Source organism: Vicugna pacos, chromosome 9 (assembly GCF_048564905.1).
Source record: "Vicugna pacos chromosome 9, VicPac4, whole genome shotgun sequence".
Classification (NCBI taxonomy): Eukaryota; Metazoa; Chordata; class Mammalia; order Artiodactyla; family Camelidae; genus Vicugna; species Vicugna pacos.
The window spans coordinates 36274434-36293507 of record NC_132995.1 but is presented as its reverse complement, the minus strand read 5'-3'; the positions used below and the strand labels follow the sequence as shown (position 1 = coordinate 36293507).

The following is a 19074-nucleotide window of genomic DNA, read 5'->3' as shown; positions in this document are numbered from 1 at the left end:
GTGTAGAGTCTGGAACGACAATAAAAATAGCCGGCCTGACTCACAGTCTCTCTACTCTGAAATATAAATTCTATTCTGAAGGGAATTCTCATTTCTGCCTAGAGTAGGCTTCTCTCCATACACACCCAGGTAGTGGAATAGGTGCCAGTTCTAAAGTCTTCAGAGAGACACATGAGATCATTAATTTTGTATTATCTTGGCAAAAATCGGGCTGAGAAATTGTTTATATTGTGGGCTCTGATACGAGGCAATTCAAGTTCCAAAGGATAGAGTTTCAGCAAATGCCTAGGTAGCCTCTTTTTTTTTTTTTTTTAAGAATTCCACATTCCCCCATTTCCTTCCTTACAAGTTTGCCAGTTCCAGCCATAATGTACAGCGTCAGGTAGCCTTGTGCTAAGAAGACGATGCAGTTATTTTCTCATGATGGTGCTTAAAGTAATTGCATCTGATTTCAATAGGCTTCATAGATGTAGTGGTGTCTGAAAAAGAACCTCACGCTGGTGACAGAGATAGAAGTTAAAATGTAAGGGAACCGATACCTAATGTGTAAACAGACTTACCACAGTTATCTTTATAGATGTCTTAATGTTTGTATGAGATTCGCATATGTTGTTAAATAGTGTTGTAGATCTTTGTTACCCCGTTGCTTTTCCCTGATAGTGCAGTAACATGGGTGAAGCAGATAAGTAAATTAGACTCAGAGATTTAGTGACTTGCTCTAAGTCTGTCTGTTCCAGCTCTTATTATCTGTAAGCCCCACATATACTGATCCCTGTGCCAAATGTGCTTTCCATGTGCTTTCCACTAAATCTGCGATAATGCTTAGATTAGAATTAAAAGGGAAGGGGACAGGCACAAATGGAAAGTTGAAATTAACTTGTTCTTGGCTGATCGGTAGATAGTCCTTTAACAAAGAGCAAGCAGAACATCTCTACTGTAAGAATGTACATCTAAGAGGATTCTTTTTCATGATTCATGTCTCATAATCCTCGCTTCTTCTGTACCATAAACAAACATGTAGAGAGAAACAAGCTAAGCCTAGTAAGCAGAGGCCATTTCCCTGATAATGGAGCGTAAAGCATTCTTCGACTTGATTTTGAAGGTTATTTGATAGCTCTCATGCAAGCAAAATGTCCAGGGTTCATGGTCGTTCCAAAGTCTTGAAGTGTGTGGGTTCTTTGTAGCGTGAATGGGGACCGTAATGGAGTCGGCGATTCTGATGTAGAAGATAAGGAAGTAGCAATTGCCAGCTATTAAGGGATTTGTGAAATTATGTGCCTGGAAATTTATGCTTATTTAATTCTTGTTCAAAGTTTCACAAAGGATGTAATTTTAATGACTATACTTAGATGTGTCACAATATATTAATTTTGGAGAAATAAAAAGTGTGATTAGTATGAAAACTATACTGCACCCCCCCCCCTTTTTTTTCCCATCCCATTTTTCTTAATTTACCATCCTAAAGAAAAATGAGCTGTTCTGGTCATGACACCCTGCCATTTGGTGGTAAGACACCATCATTACTGCAAAGCATTGGGTCAAAACAGGGAAATTGATTATGAGTTATATCCTTACTAACGGTAAACTGAAAATGTGACCCACGTTGAAAGGTTACAAAGCACACCAAGTGTATTCCCAGCATCCTCAGTGTTGGTACTTTCTGTACAGCCTTTGAACATAGAGAGGTTAAGGCAATTTTTCAGTCTGCTTTTCTATAAAATTAGAAACTTCCTAATTGTCTCACCTTACTAGGAAGGTTGTAAAGTTATAAAAAGAACCTAACACATTATCTTAGTAGCTTTTTTTTTTTTTTTAGGTCTAAGATATGTACATTGATTTGGTATAAAAGTACTTGCTGCTCACTTAATACACTGGTTCCCTAATTTGAGTAGGCATCAATCAGCAGGACCTGGAGGACTGGTTCAATTATATTTTTTTCAGCCTCATTCACAGAGTTCATGATTAAGTAGGTCTGGAGTGGAGCTGAAAATTTACACGTCTAACAAGTTCTTGGAGGAGACGGATACTGCTGGAACTTTGAGAACTGCTTGCTCAGTGGGTGACCACAGTGCAGTATTTCCATACTTGGAGTCCGCTCCCGTTGGCATCTCTACCTGGCGGGATGCCAAGGGATTCTGAAAACAAAATGAAAAAGGCGCGACGCATCTTTCTGAGGTGTTATGGGAAACTTTGTAAAGCTATTTCGTATTTTAAAGAAATTGGATATATTAGAGAATGAAATACAAGAACTGCATGATATATTTTGAGAAAAACGCAAGACTTCGAAGTAATTCCAGGTTTATAATCGTCTGCTTCTACCTATGAAAGCTGCCACCTACTACGGCTGCCTAACTTACTAGAGCTTTTCAGACATGACCATCCAAATATTCTACAATTCGAGGCTCACAAGGGCAAGTGTTTTGTCTGTTTACCGAACCCCAAATCCCCACATTCTCAGTTCATGTCTGAGCAATCTCAAGTTTTGAGTCTCAGCAATCTGTGGTCTTAGACAAGATTTCTTCTGCTTTAACCTCTCGGTGTCTAGTTGCTGCTTTAAAAGTAGCAATGATAGAACCACTTCGCTGGTGGGATAATAGTCTATGTTGGGCCTTTCATATGGATTCAAGACAATATTTGAAAGTCTTTACTAAATATGGTAAATATTGTGACCGTTTGCTGTGAACTGGACAACTATTTAATTATGGCGAGTAGACAAGTTGATGTACACCGTTCTGCATGATCAGAATTTCACGTGGAACCAGCTCAGTGCGCTTCGTCATTAAGTGGCCTGTGTGGTTTACAACTCAAAGCACTGCTGCAGAGGTTGTTTTTTTCTTCCTTTCAGGGACTATGCCAGCCTGGGGGAGTAATTCGGCCGACTTCAGGCTCATGTATGTACGTGAAGAGTCTACTGGAGACTCGTGCTTGTCTAAATAGCTAATCTTTTAAGTTATGTATATAATATTGGCCACTGTCTGCATCATTCATTCCCACTGATAAAGACACATTCATACCAGCCGCACCCTAAATGCAGAGCGCACGTTAGAAGTGTCCTAAGGCATTAGCACTACAGAAAAATGACAACATACAGGTTTAAATACTTACAAAAGTGGGGTTGAAGCTGTTATATCTTGCAATTCTCCAGGCTCTCCTGGATGTTTTTCACAGTTTGACCCCCCATCTGTCCCAAATTGTACTTGACAGCTCCTTAGAATTCAGGTGCTAATTAACTTCTTCACACTTCTTTGCACTGTCCTATAAGCCCAGCCTTCTCACTTCTGGGCCTTCTCAGGTGTCTCTTTGACTAAAAAGAGGTGTGTTTCCCACAGTGAGTATGTATTACCTTTGTAATTAAAAACTTGAAATAACATACAGCTTTTTAAAGCGTGTAAGTACCCCTTCTTCTTTCTGACACAGTAGCACTTTTCCAGGGGCCGGTGTGTGATGAAGTGGAGTCCTTGCCCCCTCCTCTGAGATTCTGAATTGGTTTCCCAAGGGGTAGGACCTGGGGGGGTCTTTTTGCATTTTTTAAAATTCATTCATTCATTCCTACCTCAGGTTTGTCTGTACAGACAGCACAGGAGGACAGAGCCCCCCTGCAGACAGCAGCCCAGGGGTCAAAGCAGTCTTTCTGTCCTCACTCTGGAGCCTTTGTGGGGGCCTCTGGGCACCTCTGGGGGGCTGAGTCTGAGCTGGAGCTGGAGCCGCAGCTGCAGCCTTGGCCTTGGGTTGAGCCTTGGCTTTGACCTTTGGCCAACAGAGCCGGGACCTTGGTGATGTGCACAGGAGCACGTCTCCCAAGCTTGGGGTGAGCAGTGTGGGCAGGGAGACGGGCTGTGGTGGCCGCCTTTTGGGCTCTTGGGCTTCGCGGGAGCCTTGAGAGCCTCACCACGAGCACTTGTGCCCTTGGCGTTGTTGGCCTGCATTGTCTTCAGACTCTGCTGTGCTTCTTGGCAAAGCTCACGTTCTTCAGGAACTTGGGGTCCACCTCTTTCAGAGATTCACATCGTTGTGAGTGGGGCTCTTTTAATGTTATTTCTGTGCCATTTTCAGACCTGGTTGTGCGTGGTGTGGTTCTTGGACATGGCCGTGTCTGCACCGGGGCCCACAGATCCCGGAGCACCTGGGACTAGAAAAGAAAGAGTCCATTTCCTTTTAAACATAGCTTCTCAGGGGATTCTGGCCCGGAGCCGGGGAGTGGGGGTGCGAATCATCCACTCAGAGCGGAGTTCTTTTCACATTGGACACACTGTTCTGTTTTCTGACATATGGTGCTTTGTTCGATAGTTTCAAAATACGCCCTGTGAGCGTCTCCACATCCTGATTCTTATCCTGAGTTCTGTTTCTTTAAGTCATATAGAAGCAGTATAGCTTAGCACAGAGCACAGAGCACAGATCGCCTGGCATAGTACAATATTGCATAGTGCGTGCAGCCTGCTATTGGTCAGAACCGGCTTCTGATTACAAGTCTCACATCTGTCAGCTATGGGAGCTCAAGTAAGGGACCTAAACATTGTAGTGTTTCTTTTTTTTTCTTTTTTTTTTTAGCAGTCAGTATTTTCTCTTATTTTTCTTCGGTGGTTTTATTTTGCGTTTCCTATTTTACCTTTTTTTTTTTTTTACTGTTTTAATATTTACTGTTGATGAAACTGTTACTAATAATATTCTAAATGTTTTAAAATAAATACTTACTTGTTCAATCAGAATGTAGCAAAAAAAAAAAGTTTGCTCATATTTTGAATTCTTTCTTTAGGATAACTTCCAAGAAGTGGAATTAATAAGTCAAATCTTTTGAGTATGTCTGTATCTTTATCTATCTATCTATCTATCTATCTGTTTTGTTTTCCTGGTTATACAAACTACTGGAGTGCTTGCTATTATAATTATGCTAAAATATCCATATGGAAAACTCATCTGTAAGTGAGTAGATGAATGAGTTAAAAACAAGCATTTATTGGGTACCTATGTATTCCCATCCTATTTTAGAAATCTAAAAGTGATTTAAATCTAATTTTTCGGGTTTATGAAAGATCTGAATAAGGTAATTAAGTCAAGTAAATGCTTGGGCCAGAAACATAGTGGTTCTTCTATATTTGATGGTAGTTATCAGTATCTGATTAAAAGGAAAGATTAATATTTGAAAATAAAACAGGCGATTGACAATGGATTTTTTTTTTTTAAGGAAGCTAAAGGGATGTGGAACTCCCTAGAAACCTTGGATTTTCTCCTTTATGCTTCTCCTTTGAAGGAACATCATGTGTAAAGTTTGTATTTAAAGATCATCTAGTTATTTTCTTTGGAAATCTGGAGAGCTACTAAAGGTAGCTTCACTTCCTGTATGAAATACTGTTTTGAAAATACTGTTTGGAGAATTTAAAAACTAGAAAAACCCAGATTCCACTGTTTTTAGACGTATCCCAGTGCTCCTCATTTCACACATTTATACTCAAACATTTACAGAATCTTTGCTGCCACATTTTTCTTTCTGCCTGGAGAACAGCTGTAAAGATATTAACTGTGCTTCAATTATAAATGGATTCTGCCAAAAGGGACAGAGCGGGTTGTGTATCTCATCAGCATGCCCTGTCTGGTATAAATAAGGAGACAGCAACTTGGTAAATTGGAAATTTGTGATAAAAACGAGATGTGATATTATGAAGTCCCACCAGTTCCTTCTGGGTGCATTGATTTTTAAGGCATTCTGCAAGACTACCAAATCAATGATTGTCTGTCACAAAATGTTGGTTAAAAGGGCTCTGTTACTGAGGTCAACTACAAATTAGCCAAGGGTAAACACAAAGGTAGCATAAATGTTAAAAAGAAAAAAGTCACAGATGTTGTAAAATATAGCTGGAAAGGCACAGCTGTTGAAAAACATGTGTAGTCCTTTCTCCTGTTCCACCTAAGAGTCTTCAGTGCGATAGCTTGGAAGAAGTGAAATGAGTAGCAATACAGTTGAATTGAACTTTATTTTATCATTGCAGTTATTTTTAAAATGAAGTTGGGATTTTCTCTGATGTTTCTCCAAATTCTCTCTGTGTGTCTTCCAAATCTGCTGATTTTTACTTTTACCTTTTGTTAAAACTTAGCAGATTTACTTTTTCCAGCATGGTGCCATGAGTAAAATTTAAACAAATCTAAGAAAATGTTGATATTTCCAAAGGTGTTGTGTAAATAAGTTGATGTACAGTAAGTTGTTTTCTAGATAAAACCCCAGTTTGGAAGAGATCTTGCCTTAATGTGATCAAAATTTAGGAATGGATTAAAAAAAAAACAGCTTACACACCTCTCACACAGACATATACTGTTCATTTCTGATGGCAAAGTCAATATTCTGAAATCACAGAATACCCTTGAAGTTGAGGTACCTGCCCTGACTCGTCATCAGGGAAGGTTTTGCTGACCTCCAGCCTGTGCTCCATCTTTTCCTTACTTACTTTTCAGCAATAAGACTTGGAGTCAGTCTCCTCTGTACAGTCACCTTGAACGTACCCTAAGTTACAGCCTACGCAGTGACGTTTCTTTCCACGCCTCTCCCCCTGTTAGGCTGTGAACCCCCCAAAGTTCAGGAAGGACCCATATTCCTTTTTGATACCCCAAGGCCAACCACGGTTTGATGGTGTACAGCCATCAGTAAACACCTGTAGAAGGAAAAGAAGGGACTAAGGAAAGGACAGTAAAGAGAAAGATGGATGCAAAGAGAAACAAAAGAAAAGATGGAGATGAAATATTAATTCTGTTTTCCTGTTAAGCTACTTAAAGGTCTAGTCCACGTCAGATTCGTCAGTACATCTTCAGGGCTAAAAGCATAATCAGTCTTATTCTCTCTACCTCATCCTCGCTCTCTCTTTGTCAGTTTCCATGCTCCTAGTTTGAAAAAAATCCCTCGAGCTGTTGGCAGATCCTCGATCGTTTTTTGTAAGCCTAATGCCTAGGCTTTCATGTCTTCTTTTGGTTTTTCCAAGATTTTAAATCAGGCAGGTGGCGTTTCCAACATATATTTTTTCCCATCTCTCTCAAAGCAAGCAGGTGCCAAGATCTCACCATATTCTTCTAGTACTTTTGTTCCATGCTCTGCTTGTTCTGTATGGCCACATTTGACTTCTTCCTATACAGCTGTAGAGGTCCCTTTCCTCTCCCTCATCTTTCAGGATGAACCGGAGAAAGAAAGCAGGCTAGTAACTGGCATCCAGGAATCTCTGTACTCAGAAATGAGTGGATAGCACCAGCGGTGCTAAAGATGGGGTTGGAAATTGATGTGGATTGACTTGATTTTTAAATCCAATGATCAGTTTTATTTGAGGTGAGGTCTCTTTACCAAGGCTGATTTTCTAAGAATAGTCCTCATGTTGTTAGTTATTTGTAAGGATTATATAGGTGTGAATTCCTTAGTTACACGGTTAAGTTTCAGGCATGTGGCTATTTACGGTAAGATGCTGGAACTCCAGAGTTGAACTCTTGAGAGAAAAATGAAACAGAATAGTATTTCTCTACTTATTGAGTATATGTCTTAATACATTTATTTAGGTTCTTTGAGCTTGTTTTCCCATCTAAAATGGAGACAACAGTTGCAGCTTCATAGGTATATTTGGAGTATTAGAATGAGTAACAGAAGATAAAGGACCTTGCATAGTATGACACAGTTGGAAATAATTAATGGTATCAGTGTCCCTGTCCCAACCAGAACTGGGATTAGGACCAAGTGATATTTCTCTCTTTCCAGACTGAAAGACCCTGCTTTTATGATAAGTAAGATTTACTTTAAAATATACAAATACCAAAATACAAATACTGTATGCCTCTTTTTTTTTCCTTTTGAATAGAGTAATGTTGGCTTTGGATCAGATGGAGTTGGACTTGAATGCCAGCTTCTTAAATGATAACACAGACCTCGGTAGTAAAAGATGGTGGCGGTCCATGTCTTAGTCAGTTCAGACTGCTATGAAAGATTGCAATAGACTGGGTGGCTGAAACACCAAACGTTTATTTCTCATAATTCTGGAGGCTGGGAAATCCAAGATCAAGATGCTGGCAGGTCTGGTGTCTGGTGAGAACCTGCTTCCTGTTTTGCAGAAGCCTGTCTTCCTGCTGTGTCCTCACGAAGTAGGGAGCAGAGAGAGAAGCAGCACGCTGTCTCTTTCCTCTTCTTATAAAGGCACTAATCCCACTGTGATGGTTTTACCCTCATGAACTAATTACCTCCGAAAGATCCCATCTCCCAATACTATCTCATTAAGGGTTAGAAATGCAACATATGAATTGGGGCAGGGGGCACAAAAAAATAGTCCACGGTACCCTGCTTGTGATTTTTTTTATAGGGATTAAGGAGCTTCCCTATGTGATGTTAATGGAACATCTAGCAAGGAGTGGGTCAGGTTCAGGAACACGTATCTTCACTTATTTTCTCCAATTTAAGTAGAATTTCCTTAAGCACAGACTAGCAAGATAGGCAGAAAGTACTTATTCTTCTGAATCAGAAAAATCCAGAGGGATTTACTGATGACATAAAAAAGTCCACTAGACTTCAAGCTCTACCAGCAGGGAAGGAGAGTCCAGCTCCTCTGCACCCACCATCACCAACCCATCCCTGGCCATTGCTACCACCCTTTCCTGTCAATTGATTTTGTTGACATGTGCTCTCTTGGACTCTCCTAGTCCTAGCTGTGCTCTGCTAGATCTGTGTTTGCCCTGGGTGGAAGGTAGTCTTGTGTCTGTCCATTTGCTCCATGATAAGTTTGGCTCTGACATCTAATTTACAGACTTGGGCTCTTACTGATCAGCCTTCATGGATGTGACTGCAGCCATCCTTAGTGCAGGCTTGCCTAGCCTAGACAGGCTCAAACCTATCCCCATGGAACCTACCATCTTTGTCTTTCTTCCTAGTCCCTGGGAGGTCCTTAACTCCTGGTGAAGACACTTTCCACCTTCTCAGCCCCACCAAATAATGTCTTCAGTCCATCACTTCTTCTGTACCTTGTAGGGTGGTTTGATATCATACTAGCTTTTGTTTACAGCCAGAAAAGCAGACCTCTCTTTAGGAAGACAGGATCATAACTATACTTTTAAAAGGAACAGAAATCCCTACTGTTTCTTCTCTAAGAATTTGAAATATGAAAATAAGACAAAACAATTGAAATAACACATAATTAAAAGTATCAATGGATCAGCTTGCTGTTATTAATTTCTGAATTAAGTCTTCCTAAAGAAAATAATCATTGATTCAGTCATTCATTCATTTACTTACTTGACACTTATTTAAATGCAAGGCACTTTCTGGGATCCCAGAGGGAAAAAATAAAAATGTTGGGCCATGTTCTCTTCACTTAAAGATGTAAAGTTCAGAAACAGTATCGTGTTTGTGTGGTAGTTAAGAGGGCCAGTTTGGAAACCTCTGTAATTGGTTTTGAATACAGGGTTTATCCCTTACTATTTGAAAGGAGATAATCGTCACAGATGCTTGAAGCCTTGTTGCAAAGATTAAATGAATAAATATTTTATACCAGGCGTTGTTCTTAGCATTTGTACAACTGGAACAATAAAGAGCTATGCTTATGATATGAACAAAGGAATGAAACCATGTTAGGGAGGAAAGGGTTAATTCTGGAGAGGAAGATTAGAGGGGAAAGTTGAGCAAATACGAAAGAATATTGTTTTCAGGAGGCTCTCAATCTGAAAGGAAAAAGCTGTATGTGCTGTGATTTATATATAAAAGCAAAAGGTGCCCCGAGAGAGAGTCAAAGTATTTTTAGAGTTCAGAAGAGGGAATGATTCAGCTTACAAATCAACTAAGTCTTGGATCTGGGTCTGAGCAATTTAGGTGGGTGTGTTAGGGTATCATAGGAATGTACTTGCTAGATCAAGAGTGTAAGGGGGGGAAAGAAAGTTGCGAAAATTAGAGAACTCTCGATGACTGGTGTGAAAGAGGTGTTCAAGACCCATTTCTAACTTTCCATTTTCCTAAGATAAGCTCCAACCTGATTAACCTCTTTCATGGGGGTTCTTCCTGATTTGCATCCCTACCTCTGAACAGTGACTCAAGGTCATCCTTTTTCTCAAAACTAATCTCAATATCAATGTCCCCTCCTCCCAGAAACCTTGCTTTAGCTGTTTAGCTGCCCCTCCTATATTATTCAGTACTTTTCTTTTACCTACGGCACTTTATCGCATCATTTGCTGTTAGTTATTTAATTTCTGCCTTCCCACTAGTCTGCTCTTCAAGAAAGCAGGAATCTCCTAACTATGAAGTTCCTTAGGCACCTAAAACTAGGCGTGACCCATCATAGGATCTCAATAAAAATATGTTGAACAACCTAAATGTCCATCAACAGATGACTGGATAAAGAAGTTGTGGTATATTTATGCAATGGAATACTACTCAGCCATAAAAATGATAAAATAATCCCATTTGCAGCAACATGGATGGCCCTGGAGAATGTTATTCTAAGTGAAGTAACCAGAAAGAGAAAGAAAAATACCATATGATATCATTCATGTGGAATCTGAAAAAAAAAAAAGACAAATGAACTTATATAAAACAGAAACAGACTCACAGACATAGAATACAGACTTGTGGTTGCCAGGGGGGAAGTGGGGTGGGAAGAGATAAACTGGAAGTTCGAGATTTGCAGATACTGACTGGTATATATATAGATAAACAAATTTATACTGTATAGCACAGGGAAATATATTCAATGTCTTGTAGAAGCTTATTGTGAAAAAGAATATGAAAATGAATATATGTATGTTCATGTATGACTGAAGAGTTGAGCTGTACACCAGAAATTGACACGACATTGTAAACTGACTATACTTCAAAAAAAAATGTTGAAATAATAAAGAGTCCAAATAAGAGATAAGCCCGATTCACCTCCATTTCATCTACATCGTGGACGGTGGCACTTACAGGTTGGCATATTTGGGGTGAGCTTAGGGAGTACTTAGTTTTATAAATCTCTTTGAAACCATAGCTCTAATGATTGCCTAATTAAGCCTGTTTTGTCTAGAACTTTCCCTTCCCAAAAAGCATAATGGCTCAGTGGCTTTTCACGTTGCCAGGTTTGCAGTTTGATCGGAGAGCTACTCATTTTGTATTTCACATTTAGGGGAGAAGAAAAAGTAACTATGTGATGTGATGGATGTGTTCATTAACTTGATTGTGGTAATCATTTCACAATGTGTATGTATACCCCATCATCACACTGTACACCACTTTAAATATATTGCATTTTTGGGTCAATTATACCTCAATAAAGCTGGAGGGGAGGGAAGAGAGAACACAGAAAGAAATGGCAGCAGCCACAACCATCCAACTGCAATTTTTGGAAGTCCTGGCTTTTAGCTAGAAAATTAAGCTTATTCTAAAAGAATAAAAATGAACAGCCACTGTAATGGTTATGTGTTTTTTTCTCATGCATCTTGGCCCCCAAATTCTCACTTGGTCAAATGTAAATAAGGTAGTGGCATGCCCTGGAGAGCCCGAGGGACAGGGGACAGCTCTGTGCCATGTCCCCTCACCCAGGGAGCACTTACTGGTACTGTAGGACCCTGATGGAGCCTTAGAATAAGAATACAAAGTGGCTGGTGTCATTCCCATTTATTAGATTAGGAAAGTCAGCCTTAAAGGTGTGAAAAGATGCTCTTGTTGTGTGAGAATGTCAAGTCATTGACGTACAATATGATCTCAGTGCCTCTCAGTATAATCAGATCACGTGAAGAAAGTCTTCTGACATTGTAATTGCAGTATATACATGTTTTCCGCTGCATCATGCTACCGCCTTCTGGAAATAAACTTCACAATGATTTGCAGAGTTTTCTTCATACTGTGGAAGCATTGCTGCAATGAACTTCCAATACTGTTGGGACAAGAAACTCTGACTCTGCTGCACGTTCTTATACCTCCTCATCTAACTCTGAGCTTGGCACACAGGAGACACTATACAAATAGCCTTTGTGTCAGTGAATGAACGAATTCATACAATAAAATAGAATAAACGAAGCTTTGCTCTACTGCGGTCCTGACACACTGCACGAGACACCTGCAGTGCTACTGGTAGCACGATTTTGCAAGGTCAGGGTGGAAACAGCTGTCAGTCTAAAGCATAAAGGATGCTGGTTTACTTCTGAAGCACTTACAGGATTTCGTTCCATACGTAACAGAACAGCAAAGATGTGATTGCTAGGAGTAGGCAGCCCAAGAAAAGAAAACACATTCCTCCCCCACCCCTTGTATTATAAAAGAGTCATTCCGATTCTGAAAGGGTTTATTTATGCGCGTGAAACTGTAAAACAGACAGCTTATTGGTTTTCATAACCAGGCCTCCAGTTGTCCTCAGCATCTGTTTGCGAGAGCAGTGGGTAGGCCACCGTCCTGGCGTCGGTTGCATGGACCGCAGAAGGTACTTTTCTCCTGTGCACAGTAAACATGGCTGAGGTTTCACAGTTACACATTGTCATACAGTGCTCTTCATTTCTCTCCCCCGACGCACATTACAGATGTTTGCTGGAATGACGTATGGGTGGATGGAAGACATCTGCATGCTCCAGTGCATTTTCTGGAGTGTTTTTAATTGTTCCAGAAACTTTCAGGCTCATTTTAAAAACACAATGTTAAGTGGGTATGGATGTTTCATTAAGTTACAAAACTGTTTATACCTCGAAATGCACCAGAATGAAATATGGGAACGGAATTTTATTTCCCCAGTTTATGTCCCAAAAACATAGAGCCAGAGAAATGACAGGGTCCATTTCGGTGCTGTCCGTCCGCCAGACTGCAGTTAAGGATCTGTCCCTGTTCCCATAATAAATTCAATTTGGAGCACGTAGAATCTGGCAGCGACATTTCGCCACAGGCTGAGAGTTGGCACAGGCGAAGAACACCCAGTGAGCAACGGTTAGGCCTTTGCAAAAGAAGATGGATCAGGAAGTGGCTGTTTAGGGTCGCATTGTGTGGTGTGTGTCTTCAGAGAGAAGGCTTCTGGAGCGAAATGGACAATGGGTGCTGCCTCGGCCTCCTATTCAGTTGCAAGTCTGTCAACAAAAGAGAAAGGATAGATCTTCTAGTAGCCCTGACGTGACTCCCAGTTAACCAGCAGTGGTTCGGAGCGCAAGTTTCTAGAAGGAAGTGGAAACCTGTCTTCCAGCTTCCAGGTGAGCAATCGGATGGCACAGCTCACTGTTTATTTCCCCGAGAACTTGATTGGGGAAGAATTCTCCATACATAAGGTAAAAAATCAAGCTGTAATTTTTACTGATCCATATTTAATCCTTCTCCTCCTCCAAAGACCCCCTAAGGCGTCCGTCCCTTGGAGGTTTGGATATTTGGCATGTGTCTTCTATAATTAAATAGCAAAAAGGGGAAAAAAAAAACCCAAACCTGGTAGGATTGAGGCCATCTTTCCCAGTAGGGGAATTTGCTTGAGGCCGTTCCGGAGAAATGAATGTTGAAGCCTGTGGTATCAGAGAGACGTGAAGAAAAATGCAGTGGCTGCTTGCATTTATTTCTCAGATTTTTCCTTAAGCACACTAGGCCTGCGCTGTGCTGTAACTGGGCCAGGGGGTGGACACAGCAAACCAACCAACCAACAAACAACCTCTAAAAGTATATGCCGGTCATGTACAGAGGCATCCCAGAGCATGGTTTGATAAAACTGGAAAAAATAAAAATGGATTTGATGCAACACATTTAAAATGTCTAGGGCCAGATGTTTCAGATTCTAGTAAGCGATAATTTAAATGTCAACAAGTTATGTAGGTATTATGAAACTATTGCCCTGCTATTCAACAACAACCAAAAAAGGTTGTCATAGCAACACCTGGGCCCCGTTACCTCTTGTGTTGCCTGCTGCTTGCAGGAATTAATAAGGAGGATGAGGGAACATGGGTTGAGGGTTTGGTTTTATTAAAATAATGGAGGAATCACATTGGTTGCTGTGACCTGCTAGATCTATGATCTTTGGAAAGTGTGAATGTTTAGGTAACATATTTTCAGTTGATAAATGCCAGACATTCCGTCTGGGAATTCTACTTAACTGAACTTGGAGCAGAGTAGACAGAAGGTCAAATCAAAAGTTGGACAATGATCGTAGAAATACAGGAATGCATACCTTTGTGTATTTCAGCTCTTGCAAAGTTCTGCTGCTTTATTTTCCCACCTGCTATTGAAATGCTTATTCTCTAAAAATGTATTGCAAATGACTCTTTGCAAATGGGGTTTGTGTTCTTCTCATCATAAGAGTTTCAGCATTTCCAGCGTGCACATTTTCACGCCGCACCAAACCTTTGTTTTTCTGCTCAGGGTGTCAGCACCAGCATTTTTCTTTCTGAATAATGTGCAGAATTGGTGTGCTGACTTGCTCATAAAAAAAAGTAGAGCCCGGCTAACAGAGCTGCACCACCCAAACCCCAACATCTTATTTTCCCGAAGGCCTTTCATCTTAGTTTGTCAGCAAACTGGAACCTCTAACCTGATGGTTAATTTTGCTTGTAGTGTTTGTTGTCATTATACGGGGGAGATGTGTAGGTTCTGCTGCTAATGGGAAACTTTCAGGTGTGGCAAGAGGCGAATGATACTGGGAGCCCTCGGTTAATCAAAACCCAAGCAGCACTTTGGCAAATCGCGCTTTACCAAGAAGCTAAATGGAGAAAAATGGGTTTATTAAAAGCAGAATTCACCTTGGAATTGACGTGTGCACACTTGACTTGATACTAGCAGGATGAATTGTGGTGACAGGGATCATTTTTGTTGACAACAGCTGGAAATACAACAGCTATATTATTATAATTAGGATCAGCATCAAGTTGGATCATAATAGGGGCTTTCTTGGAGAAATGGCACGGTGTCAAATTTATAGTCTCTAGCTAAATGAGTCTCTTGTATCCTCGACAAAGGGACAAAAACGGCTCCAAATGAAAACACAGACAGAGAATCCTGTTGTTATATTTCCTGGGTATTACTCAGGGTCCTATTTATCACATACCAACACTTGCCGCTTTGAAGAAACATTATCCTGCAAGGTTTACGCTTTTCAATTTGCCTCCGTGGTCTGCATTCTGCATGCATTTCCATGGAGAAGCCTACACCACAGCTTGACTAGAAATCTTTTCTGCTGCAAGATTAACCTCAAAGCATTCATTTTCCCCCTCCTGTGGGTAATCACTTGACAGATGCATCCACAGAACCTTCGCACACATCTATTCCAGCGTTCAGGTGCATCAACAGTCTTGAATCACTATTAGGAGAAATATCATTCTCGATGGAAAGTAGTGCTGCCTTTTCATTTCCAGGTGTCTGAAGCTGAAGGATGCGGATTTCCTGGGAAGCCAGATATCAGGCAGAAATATCCTGGATGAGGATGTGGGTGAAAGCTTGTCTTAGCTTTGTTACAGCCCCCAGCCCAGTGGTTCATCTTGGCAGGCGTGGGGGACTTGTGTGGACTGGGAGAGATGTCATGCAAATATGAGAGCCGTTCATTCTAATAACATTGAGAAACTTGTACCGAGGATGTGCCCAGTGCCTAGTTTTGTGCTTGCTACATCAAAACACTATTGTGTTTTTGAGCCCACAGCAATTTTATACCACGGAGGAAACCGACATGAAATGGATTGGATGAGCAGAATGTGAGATTGTGTGTGTGATTTCTTTTGTCAGTCACTTTCTTGTTAAGGACGTGAACATATTGTTACATTTGGGGATGCCGTTTGGTGTTTCCTCTTCCAAATTGAAGGAAATAAGCTACTATTAAAACGACTAGGCAAAACTACGCCCAATTATAAGTTATAACATCCACCACCACTTAAAATTGTAAAAGACTAGTTTATTATTCAGCCTCTCACATACATATATATATATACACATATATATATATACATATATATACATATATATGTATATATATATGTATACATGCATGATGTACATATAACAATAGTGACAATAAACTCTCAGAAGTATTATCTAAATAACTCTTTTATACTCTTTGCATAAATTATATTTAATTATCTCAACAAGCCTAGGATATCACAATTACTATCACCTTCCTTTTTTTACAGATTAAGGAACCAAAGCTGTGAAAAATTTTGTTACTTGGCCAGGGACACAGAACTAGTAAACGCTGGGGATGGAATATAAAACAAGTGTTCTGGTTTCATTCAGTTTGACTCCAAGTTCATCTTCTCAGCCACTATTCTATATTGAATATTATCTCATTGGATCCTCACACAAAACTTTGAGGTCTGAAGAATAAAAAGTACTGATTTTGCATATGGAAAAACTGAATCAAAGAGCACGTAAATGATAGAAAGCACAGGTCCCTCCTCTTACCTCAGTGCTTGGCAATGTCATGGGAGTCCTCTCATAATAATTTTCTCAACTTACACCAACCCATGACAGTCGATATGATCGCCCGTCTTGTAACAGTACGTTCCGAAGGAACCGTCCCCAACTGCTAGTTAACGAGGGATGGTCTCCATGTCTGTTTATCTAGCAGGAAGGATTTTAAAATGTCTTCATTTTGATGGACAAACCTGAGCAAGGGTTATTCAAAGCAATGAAGATAGAAATGAATGATTCTATGGAGAAGAGTGAAGTTAAATGAAAAAAGAAAAAAAAAAGTCTGGCGCCCGTTACAGATGTTCTGAACGGTGGCTTTACATCAGAACTGGCTGAGGAGATTTTTAAAAGTCATGCACCCTCATCCCTGTCTTGCCATCCCGCAGATCTGAAAGGGACCCCAGGGATCTAAATATTTTTCAAAGCTAGATTCTAATACACGAGCAGAGGTTTAGCATGCGCCTACGTGTATTATTCTGTTTGACCCTCACAGTGACACAGTAATATTCACTGTGGACTTGACATCCGAGGCTAAGTTAAATGATTTGTTCAAAGAGACAGTGGTACTTGTTTCAGAACAGCCCACGTGGAGCTATTCCACCTGGGAAACTATTAACCCCACACGACGCTGCCCAAGTACATACACTCCGCTAATGTACACAGGGCTCCTGTCGTCGTCCAGGTACTGTCTAGATTTATTTATTTATTTACTCTATGAAGACATTTCTTAACTTAAGAATCTGCCACTAGAAGGTAATTTTGTTGAAGACAGAAATTTTTGACTCTGTTCACTTTTTTTTTTTTTTCCAGCCTAACCAGAGACTAATACTGAATGCTCACCCTCATTAACTTAGCATGGTACAGAGTATAGATCTTGACTTTATTTTTCTGATGGTTTTGTTATTTCATAATGTGTGAAAAGATTTCTCCAAAAAAAAAAAAATCAAAGGAAATACATAACACAACAAAATAAAGGAAAACACAAAGTTGCTACATGGTCTTCTTCAGGGCAGAGTTCACCCTGTCCGATCAGTCTCTGAACTCTGTTAGTCCTCTCAGTAGCTCTTGGGTCTTTTTCTTGCAATTCATTTTTTTATGTCTTCTGAACTAATGTTAGACTTAGAAAAAAGTGGCAGAAGTAGTTCCTGTACCCCTCTCATTCAGCTTACCCTCAGCTGAACATTTTATATAGAGTTAGTACGAGGACCAAAAGTAGAAAATCAGCATTGAGAAACCATATTCATTTTCATTGCCCAGTGTCAATATTTTGGCACCTCTTAACTGGACTGTTGCTGTAAATGTCGTAACTAGTCTGATCTCTTAATTTTCTGTGTCTCTGCCTCCAGATGAATCTGGGGGCACTAATGGAGGGACCCCCAACATAGGGTTGGTCTCTCACTGAAATAGCTTCTCTTTCTTACAGGATGAAGTCAACGCTCCTCATCTTGACATTCAAATGCCTCTTCTGTTTTGTTCTCAGCTTTATCTTTAGCCTCAGCTTTAATAACTGGCTTCTCTAGACATTTCTCCTCCTGAAAAAAAAAAGTCTAGTCACTTTTAACTTACTGTCCTCCTCTCACCTGGAATGTTTTTCCTACAATTCTTCTCCATCCCACACAGTGTTCAAATGACTACAAATATTGTGCTTTCGTGTGCTCATTTCACCATCTAGTTGATGAGTTACTTGCGAAAGTGAGTCTTAATTTATTTATTTTTTTGATATTTTTCCCAGTGTCTGGTGGAATGTATTACACAACCGACATTCAGAGCATTTTTTTAGTTCTAACTGTAGATTTTCGTGGAACCTCTGAATCATCATTCTGAGTAAAAATTCAGATTTTATGGGATGATCAACTGCTTGACAGATATTATTGTTACATTGCCCTGTGCAGTGACCATAATTCAAAACACTTCAAAAAGATTTTGATTGGCAAGATCTTACAAAGCTCTACCTTGTTTCAGCAACAGAGGGATATAATGCTCATATCCATCCTCAAATTTTTTTTCAGCTACTGGTGATGGTTTTTGACAGCTCAGGGCTGATGGTCCTTCAGTGGAAGAGAGCTGCCTGGTCCAAGGCCAAGCCTCCCATCTCAGGGGATTCCCACAGCCAGTCACTGGTCATTACTGGACTATAAAGTCCTAGGTGGGCTTCCTCAGTGACCATCCCAGCTCTGAAGAGCAGTCTTCTGAGGTCTTCGTTGTAGCTGACTCATAGCCCAAGTGCTCCTTCTGCCCTAACTTGTCCTTTCTCTCAGATATTAATCAAAGAGACTTCTCAGTAAAAATTCAAGAAATCTTCACCTTTGAATCTACTTCTAGGAAACTCATTTGTGATACCTACTTACCATTCCTCATTAAATCACCAGATAATTTATTCATTTGTCCATTCATTCTATTATCAAATATGTGTTTGATAATCCTTATACATCCAGCACTGACTGGGTGAGGAAGACACTGAAACTGCCCTCATAGAACGTGATTCTTGTTACCACACCAGACTTCTCCAGTTTCTCCCCACTTCCAGCAGTTCCCAGAATTTCCCACAGTCTCTTGGACTATTTGGCTTTTTTGCTTAGAATTTTTATTTTATTTTTGCTTAGAATTCCATCCCTGCCCTTCTTCTCCTGGTTAAACTCCACCTGTCTTTCATAATTTCACTCAAATGCAATGTCTCTCAGAAAGCTGTCACTGACCATATCTGGTTTCTCTTGGACTGAGTGGGGGTTCCAAAGACGCAGGGCAAT

The 19074-nt window shown here is 40.2% G+C and overlaps 1 protein-coding gene across 1 annotated transcript in view; it reads left to right on the top strand.

Annotated features, from left to right (window-relative positions):
* Positions 1-19074, top strand: part of CDH8 (cadherin 8) — a 312089-nt gene that overhangs the window by 127912 nt on the left and 165103 nt on the right. The window lies entirely within an intron of this gene.